Raw genomic sequence first — 9,784 nt, 5'->3', positions numbered from 1 at the left:
CCCTATTTATTCCAGTTCCCTCTCCCCATCCCCCTCTCTGATGAAGGGTCTAGGCCCGAAACGTCAGCTTTTGTGCTCCTGAGATGCTGCTTGGCCTGCTGTGTTCATCCAGCCTCACATTTTATTATCTTGGAATTCTCCAGCATCTGCAGCTCCCATTATCTCTGATACTATTTTAACCTCACTGCGAAGCCTCTTCCAGGGATGCCTAATCTGAAGAAGTTACCCTCCTCCCTCCGGACCAACCTCAGGGAATCTCTCTCCCATTGCAACTCTCTTGTAATACCTGTCCGTCTTCCCTGAACTGACCTATCCCTTCCCTACCTCCCCATCTATACTCTCTCCACCTATCTTCTTTTCTCTCCATCTTCGGTCCGCCTCCCCCTCTCTCCCTATTTATTCCAGTTCCCTCTCCCCATCCCCCTCTCTGATGAAGGGTCTAGGCCCGAAACGTTAGCTTTTGTGCTCCTGAGATGCTGCTTGGCCTGCTGTGTTCATCCAGCCTCACATTTTATTATCATGAATCCAGGGGCACCGGCCACATTACGCATGTCCATGGGCACTGGTATCCGACATTTGCCAATCCCTCATGAACATCATGGCACTCCCGTGATCCACATACAGGCTGCTCAGGAAGGACAGATATATAACGCAGGGCAGATCAATCGCTAGCATTGAGAAGCTGCTGTAAGATCACCATGAAAGCAACAGATTGGCACCCAGTTCATGGATTAGACCAAACTGCATCTTGATGCTGCTCACTTGCTCTCTTAGTGGTCGCTGCCTTAGAGCTTATCTGCATACTTACACTGTTCATGTCTTGCCCTGCCTTGATGAGTAAGGGGATTAAGGATTATGGGGAGAAGGCATGGTTGCGAAAAACATCAGCCATGACCAAGTGATGCAACAGACTCAATGGGCCAAATGGCTTGATTCTTCTCCCATATCTTATGGCATTATTGGCCATGCAAATTGGTGCAGTCAAACAACCAGGGGCAGCTTGCCTTGCTGTCAGCAGTCCTCAATCAAGGGTGTACATCTTGCTGTGAGACATTAGTCTCACACCTGTACCATGTACCAGCAGCTTATGCAGCAAATACCCTAAATATGTAGCAAGAAGGCTGCCAATGTCTGAAGGGAGCAGTCCTCACTGAGTCCATGGAGGCATCTGTCAGCCAGGGCAACCTGGCACAGTAAGTTAAGAGCAGCTTTCTAGCCCAGTGCAGACAATTAGCGATGATCGGGCATCCAGTTGGGGTGTTCTTGTTCAGGGAGTCTGCGCCTCTATAGCCCACTGAGTGGGTCATGGTCAATCCTGTGGCTCCCCAGCAGTTTGCTGGAGACTCAAACAGACACAGAGGCAAAACAATGACCCTTGTAGAAATGTAACAAATAATACACATTGCAGTATCACCCATGCCACCAGCATTCCTGCAATAATGCTTCTTCTCCTTCCCACGACATTCAGTGTACATTCTGTTGGCCCCAGAAGTTTGGTTCAGTGGCCCAGGGCATATTTGCGTCCGGATGGGATAGACATTGCCAGAGGCACGTGAACCTTCTGCAGCCACAACTTTCAAGGGTCAGTGGGGACAGGCAGGGTGGAGGCAGAGGTAACCACCATCTCTGGAGTGTCTGGAGAGGAAATTGCTAGGGGAGCGGGTAGTGGTTCCTTGCCTGGCTGTGTATATCTCGGCACTGCCCTGTCTTCTAGTGACGAAGGGACACAAGGAGCCCGTGCCTAAGGGCCAGTGCATCAAGAAATGAAGTGTGCCTCTCCAGCTAACCCTGAGCATGCTAGCTCCAGGTCTCCAAGGCAACCACCAACCTGTACACAGAGGCAGCCAGATTCTTCAAAGCCTGTGATCAATGAGGACCATTGTGTCCCACATTCCAGACTGTGCTCCTGTTCTTCCTTGTGCCTGTGGACAAGCTCCTTGACTACTGGCACCATATGGTAGTGTCCTCCTGCCTAGAGCTAAGCAGATGTGTGGTCTCCAGCAGTCCCCCATTGCCAGAGACCCGGGTGACGTTTACTTAACCAGCTGCAGAGTTGTTGCAGGAAGGTGCTCCCTAGCTTGTGCTCCCACACTCTCTAACATCGATATTCCCCCAACGGTGTCAATATTTGAAGTGGAGAGGGCTGCAGGAGGCAGTCTTATTGATGTTTTACTATGGCCTTGGTGCAGTGATCATCAGAGATCGAGAAGGTGGCAGAGACAGCCATTTCTCACAGATGGTGGTCGACCTCCTGCTAGTGCCAGCTAAAAGAGGGAGAAGATGTCGTGGTTGGTTGTTAGAATGTGGTGAGCAATGATTGAGACTGACAGCGGGGTTACTGTGAGAGTTGCAGAGGCATGCAGTATGGTATTTCCTCAGTTGGCAGTTAGTAATCTTGGCAATGCTGCTTGAGTGATCCCTATGAGGGCCTGGATTCTTCCTCATAGTGGGTGAGGTGTCCAATATCAGGCTCCCCTCCAGCCTTACAGGTCCTGTGTGCCATACTGTGTGCTGCATTGTTGTACTGTGAGAGAATGGGAGGAATTGAGCGAGGTGAAAGTGGATGACCTGGCAGTTAGTGCTGGGACAGGTCACTGAGAGCTGGGGAGATGCCCCATGAGAATGGGTCGGCAGCATGGAGATCAGGCAGGAATTGCAGGGGAAGAACTGGGTGGTTAGGAACAAGTGAGGTCAAAACAATGAAAAATCCAACCCAAATAAATATTTTAATTGAGTTTTAATCTTGGAAGGAATGATGGATGTCAGCAATCTCTTGGTCGTAAAGGCAGGTTTTCAGAAGTAAGGTGGCAGTGCTACAGACATAGATGGGGAAATTTGGAACATCATAACTGTGAGGTTGTTATCTTTCAGGAGTGTGTCTTTAAAGGATGTTGAAACGAAGTGTGCTAACGTTACTGAACTACGGCCTAGATAAAGGTGCTGTCTGAAGTAACACAAAGCCACATAGGTATCAAGGTTTGATTCCAGGATACAATAAAATTCACTCATAAGAAATAGGAACCAGAGAAAGCTTTTTGAATATCTGCCACCATTCAATAAGTGACTCCACCAACTCTATTAAACCATCCGAAGCTTATATTTCCCCTAGCTCACTTCGGTGATTTGGTGGCTTCTTGTCTATCAATTACATAGGCTCATCCATTTCCAAAGAATGAAACATGAGTTCATTGAAAAAAAATGATCAAGAGGAAAATTTACTTCAATGTATTGTAAAATTTACTTTGTTAGGTCTGATCTTATGATGAGACTGTTCCAATACTGTGCAATATATAGTTTAACCACTAGATGGCACTATTCTCCTTAACGTGGACTGTTCCTAATTCTGGAATCTTCTCCATCTTTATTTTCAAGGAAAACCTCTCTTTCTGCTAGTTTGAATAAGTTCAAGTGGGGTCATTCTACTTCACTTTCTCTGCCATTTGCTGGAGTTAATGCTTGGTTGCTGTCCTTCTTCAGGGTTTGGGCCTGTTTTATTTAATGTCAGCCTCGACAGTAAATATTGACAAACTCCATTCTGCTGTGACTGAGTAAATAGCTAAGTGTGATTACTATCCTCGCCAAACATTCCCGAATGCAGTGGTGCCTCTGGACAGCATGACAAATTATTGCTGGTTCATTGCCCACGTTAACCCGAGAATACTGGGATCAGTGGTACCAGGCCCATTGACAGAGCTCGATCAAGCTGTTGATAAAGTAAGTAGTTGACTAAAATAGACTTAATGAAACAAAACCACCACAATCATGAAGCAGGTTAGCCTGGATTTTAGAAAAGCTTCTCCAATGCTGAATTGCCTGAAACCTGATGGGCGACTCACTCCCTCACTCACCTGTAGCGTTCAGATGGATTGTAGTAGTGGCAACTCTGGAGAATAACCCTTTCTTTCAGCCAGGCAAATTTTTAACATATTCCTGAAACTGACAGATTAGTCTGCCAGGATTCGAGAGAGAAAGGGTGAGGAAAAAGGACCTTGCCTCTGGTTCAAACTTCAAATTACACTGAAAAGATACCCTTTGACATAAATATCTTCTTGCCAAATAAAGTCCAGGTCTGGATCATTTATTTCCCCTGGGAATACTTTAGACTTTTTTTTTCCCTTTGCATGCTGTTCTACCTCATTAGCTTCTTTGTGTGAGCAGCTATTAGTCTTCTCTTTACTCTGTGACTTTCTTACTTCAGCACATTTTCTGAAAGTGATTTACAGATGTAGAATTTTCTTTTAATAATTGGGTACTGTGTGCCTGTGAGGTTTTCTTGCTTCACACTGCAGAAATTGGCTTTTAGTATCTGGTATTTATCCCACACGCTGAGCTGTTTTTTTTGCATGTGACTTTTGTTCCTTAGGAACTGGTTGGATTCTTCTGATCTCGTGATAAGGTTGATCCTCTCCTATGAGTATTGACCTGTGTTGTTTCTGAACCTCTACTTCATTTACCTTCTCAATGTCTCTGTCCAGACTAAATCCACTTTACTGCAATAACTCTGACAAGAGCTCATCAGCAACTCCAACAACAATTCTGTCTGTTAGGAATTCTAAACTTAAAGCCCCAAAGTCACAGCTTTCACTACAATACAGTGATCATTATTGAAATTATTGATGGATTGTCCATGATGCTCAACTCCTCTACTAAAACTTTCTCTTTCAAGCGTTGTATTTGATCTAAAGCTATAGTAATTGTCCATAGCTTGTAGAACTCAAACAAAAGTATCTGTTATAAGATAACAAAGTGTGGGGCTGGATGAACACAGCAGGCCAAGCAGCATGTTAGGAGCCTAGGCCTGAAACGTCAGCTTTTGTGCTCCTGAGATGCTGCTTGGCCTGCTGTGTTCATCCAGCCCCACACTTTGTTATCTTGGATTCTCCAGCATCTGCAGTTCCCATTATCTCTAAAAGTACCTGTTGCTTCTTTTCCTCCTTTGTTCACTGACATAAGCTATTTTCCCAAACAAATGTAAAAATGTATAAACTTGTTTACCTTCTGATTTTGTGTCAAATTTGGAAGCTATTCTGTATCTTAAGTTTTATTTTCTCCAAGATGTCCAGTTCTGTTTTCTATCTGCCTCATTTCTGAAGCTACATCTTCCTGGAAAGATTACTTTTGCAGCAATGTTTTCTTTGCAGGATTCCTTATTTTCTTTGCTTAACAGTGTTTAATTTTGAATTATCTAGATTTTGGCTGAAAAGTGACAAGTACCAGGCAATGTCCATCTGCAGTGAGAGAGAATCTAACCATCAGCCCTTGATGTGTAACATGGCCATCGCCACATTCTTCACTATCAACATTTCAGGGTTACCATGACCAGAAACTGGACATGCCGTCCAAATACCGTGACTGCAAGAGCAGGTTAGACCCTAGGAATTCTACAGAGAGTAACACACCTCCTGTCTCCCAAAGCCTGTCCACTACCAGTAAGGCAGAAATTAGGACTGTGATGAAATACGCTTCATTGGCTTAGATGGCTGCAGCTCCAACAACACTCAAGAAGCTCAGTATCACTTGGACAAAGGTGCTCATTTGAGTGACACCCTATCCAACTATTTCAACATACATTCCCTCCACCACCTGTGCACAGCGGCAGCAGTGTGTAACATTACGATGCACACTACAGTAACTCTGAATTTCCTTTAATAGCACTTTTCAAACTCATGGACTCTATCACTTAGAAGGACAACGACAGCAGATACATGGAAAAATCACCACCAGAATGTTCCCCTCTAAGTCACACAACATGATAACTTGGAACTATACTACTATTCCTTCACTGTCAGTGGATCAAAATCCTGGACCTTCTCTTGCACAGCACTGCCAGTGGCCCTAGCCTCCAAGTATTCAGTGGTTGACACATTTGCAGCTTCTCCAAGGTAATTGTGGATGGACATGGTTCTCTTACTGAGTTAATTTTGTACGTATTTTGTACTGTGAAATTTTATGATTCTTCGAAACCTGTGGACAGAGCTGTGAAATTAAGGGACCATAATAACCGGGGAAAAGAAAGTTTGTAATTTCATTTTATTTGAAGATAAAAATTAGATTGTGGATTCACTGCTTTGAGTGAAGGATCAGCTCAAAGGTTAAAGTTATGTGACCAAAATAATTTCAATTTTTGTAACAATTACAATTCTCGGGTCCACCAACAGGCATCAGTGTTTGTCAGCCATTCAAGCAATAAAAAGCTTTAATCAGCCTAACTTACTGGAATGAATTTCGGTTAGCAGTTGCATTAGGACCAAGAATGCATATTCCTTCAGTTTGTGGGTTTGAAGTTAATAAAATATATCTGATGATTTATACCTAGCAACATCCAAGTAAGTTCCTGCAGTGTCTCCACATTGCACAACTGAGGAAAGTGAAAAAATAAATCAACAGAATGCATTCCCTTGAGATCTTTCTCTTTTAATTATTTTCCTCTTGTTTTCAACTCATTCGTTGCTGGTTTATTGACCTTGAAGCCTCAGACTATTGACCTTGAAGCCTCAGACTTTCTAGATCTTGTAAATTGGCTTCATTAGGTGGAATATATTCAAACAAAGAGCGGAAGCTTCCCGGGGTGACATAAGCAACAGAGAGGGGGTGTAAACTTGGTGAGGTTGGAAGAATTGAGATTCCGGGTATTGGAAGAAAAATGTACAATTCTGCAGCAAAGGTTTGAACAGCCAGATGAGGATCTCACTAGTGAGTGTCAAGAAGCCCGTATGAACCTTTTGCATCCCATTATTGTCTATCTCACCTCATTGATACGCAGTTTCCTATTCATGAATAGAAACTAGATGTCATCAATTCCTGACAATGGAAGCCAGGAATACCTGGCTGCTTGCTCCTCTATGCCTCCATCTTGGACAGCAGTCACCAACATCTTAGGGCACTTTCCGTAGGCATGAGCTGCCCACCGCCCTCATCCAAGGAGGTTGGCATCCTACTTGTATCAACCTCACTATCTCATTGCAGCACATCTCCAACCCACTTAAAATACAGTCTGCGCTTCAATACTACATTTCAGAGCACACCAGCACCTTTCATTGGAATGCTGCTGCTGCCAGGGCAGGAACCTATGGATTATTGGACCAGGGTGCATCCTACAGCACATCACTTGCTCTCTTGGCACTCATTCCCTTTGCACCAACACGGATGCTTACAGCATCCCTGTCTTCTGCATTTACTACCTCATCTGATAGCCACAATTCACTAAGAGCTGATTTCTTCTCACCTTGAACTGTAGGTATTTGCCATCATGCTCTTTATATACAACACTCTCTTTCATAGAGTCCCTACAGTGTGGAAACAGGCCTTTCAGCCCAACAAGTCCACACCGAAGCTCAAAGAATCCCACACAGACCCTCTCCACTGTAATCCACCTAATCTACACATCCTGAACACTATGCGTAACTTAGCATGGCCAATCTACCTAGCCTGCACATCTTTGGACTGTGGGAGGAAACCAAAGCACCCGGAGTAAACCCGCACAGACACGGGGAGAATGTGCAAAGTCCACGCAGACAATCACCCGAGGGTGGAATTGAACCTGGGTCCCTGGCGCTGTGAAGCAACAGTGCTAACCACTGAGCCACTGTGCCACCCCGTCTTTCTTGGGTTGTGGGGTTGAGTGAACAAGCTATCACTAATCACACATCACCTAGATCCTGTTCCTATGTTTGTGTGCAATGTGCTGAATTCATTTGAATAAGGTCTCCAAATCCATATAGAGGCCCCTTTATGTGAGAGTCCTTCATGTCCCGCTGTATAGGGGAATACGCTAAATATTCGTTTGTGATACGAATGTTGACAGCTCACATTACTAAGAACCATCTCCCTACCCTGGCTCCCTACATTGGAGCCATGACCAAAGGATCCCACCACCGCTGGCCTCATTATCACATTAGCCAGGGTGCCACAGTAGGCCAGAGAAATGGAAGAGGATCAGATCCACCACCACCAGGATCAATTTCCAGCAGCTGTCAAACTGCCTCCAAGTGAAGACGCTGCAACTCTACATTCCCTCAGGATGTGCATGTGGTACAGAAAGCCCGGAGACGACTGTCCTGGTGTCATTTTCTGTAGATGAGGGAGGCACAGTCTTGCGGCAGACTATAGATGTCCCAAGCCATTGGCAAAGAACAATATTAACTCCTGGACTGGGTCCTGTGACTTGGGATCGGCTAGGTGGCCATCAAAACTCAGTGGTCGTCAAGGCAACAGCTGTGCTGAATTGTTCTTCAACTGAGTGCCTCCAACAGCCAGTGTGGGATCTCACAAACCTCAACTGGAAATGTATCAAGGCAGTTACTGATGTGAAAGATCACATCACTTTATCTCATTTCCCTGGGATGAGGTCAGAGACGCAGTGCAGGCAGTAGGTATTGCCAACATCGCTGGCTTACCCCGGTTCTATGGGCTATAGATGGTATACTCACCACACTGAAAGTGCCACCTCATAATATAGTTGACTTTGTTAATAGGAATGGATTCCATCAATGTGCAAATCATTTGTGATCATCAGTACCACATCTCAGAAGTCTGTGTCAGGTACCTGGTAGCTAACAGGATGCTTATGACCTTATAACTCTCCTATCCCTTCTTCATTTCAAGTATCCTTAGAGGATGGTTACTAGGGGTCATGGGTGATCCTCTGCCAATGTGCCTCTGTTTGCAACTCCCTGATTGATATCAAGCAGATACAACACAGTACATTCTTCCACTGACACCAAAGAGAACTTCCATTGATTTGTCTTTATTTATCTACCAGAAGTTATTTAAAGGTGAGAAAAATTGTAAAACATATTGTCTCTGTTAAAAAAGGCACAAAGCGATTGGGCAAGTTGGAGAAATGACATGAGTTTTCTATCTTGTCAAAAAAGGCATGAAATCAACCATCTCTTAGCCTTTTCCTATCAGGAAGATAAAGTTTCATTTGTTAAATTATTTATAACACTCAAATGGTTAAAAAAATTAATTTAAAGCTTTAGTGAAGAAATATCTGTTTGGTATATCACTTTATAAAGAACTTGTACAATTTACAGAACACAGGTGAAAAATCCGAAGAACAATGGAAAACAGTATAAAACAACCATCAATTATAATTGAAAGCTTACAATTTTCAAAAGCAAAAAGTGCTGTAAATTCTCCATCAAATTTTAAAGTAATTGATTTCAAAGCAGAAATCACCTTAAAGAAGATGCAGTAGAATTTAAATAATTGCTAAAAGATTCCAGAATTTAATATAAGTTAAAAAAAAGGAAATCACATCTCCAGGCAGTTTCAATGTTACAGATACTTCAGACCATGAACTAAATTGGTTAGCAATAAAGAAACAACTGATAAACTACAAAATTGCATGAAGAAGGGTCTAGGCCTGAAATGGCAGTTTTCCTGCTCCTCTGATGCCGCTTGGCATGCTGTGTTCATCCAGCTCTACACCTTGTTACCTCCAGAACATGTTCTTTATTCTGCAGGACAATTACTAGACCAGATTATTAAAGATTTAAAAAGTTAAAGAAGATATTGATGCCTTTTGATGCTTTTTAAAAATAGTTTCCAGGAAAACCTGCAGCCAACCTCATCAGTGATCAAAAATAACGAAGTGTGGAGCTGAATGAACACAGCAGGCCAAGCAGCATCTTAGGAGCACAAAAGCTGATGTTGCAGGCCTAGACCCTTCATCAAAAAAGGGGGGTGGGGAGAGGGTTCTGAAATAAATAGGGAGGGGGGGAGGTGGATTGAAGATGGATAGAGGAGAAGATAGGCAGAGAGGCGGAGGCGGCAGAAAAAC

The sequence above is a fragment of the Stegostoma tigrinum genome, chromosome 24, assembly GCF_030684315.1.
Source record: "Stegostoma tigrinum isolate sSteTig4 chromosome 24, sSteTig4.hap1, whole genome shotgun sequence".
NCBI classification, from domain to species: Eukaryota; Metazoa; Chordata; class Chondrichthyes; order Orectolobiformes; family Stegostomatidae; genus Stegostoma; species Stegostoma tigrinum.
This window is presented reverse-complemented; position numbering follows the sequence as displayed.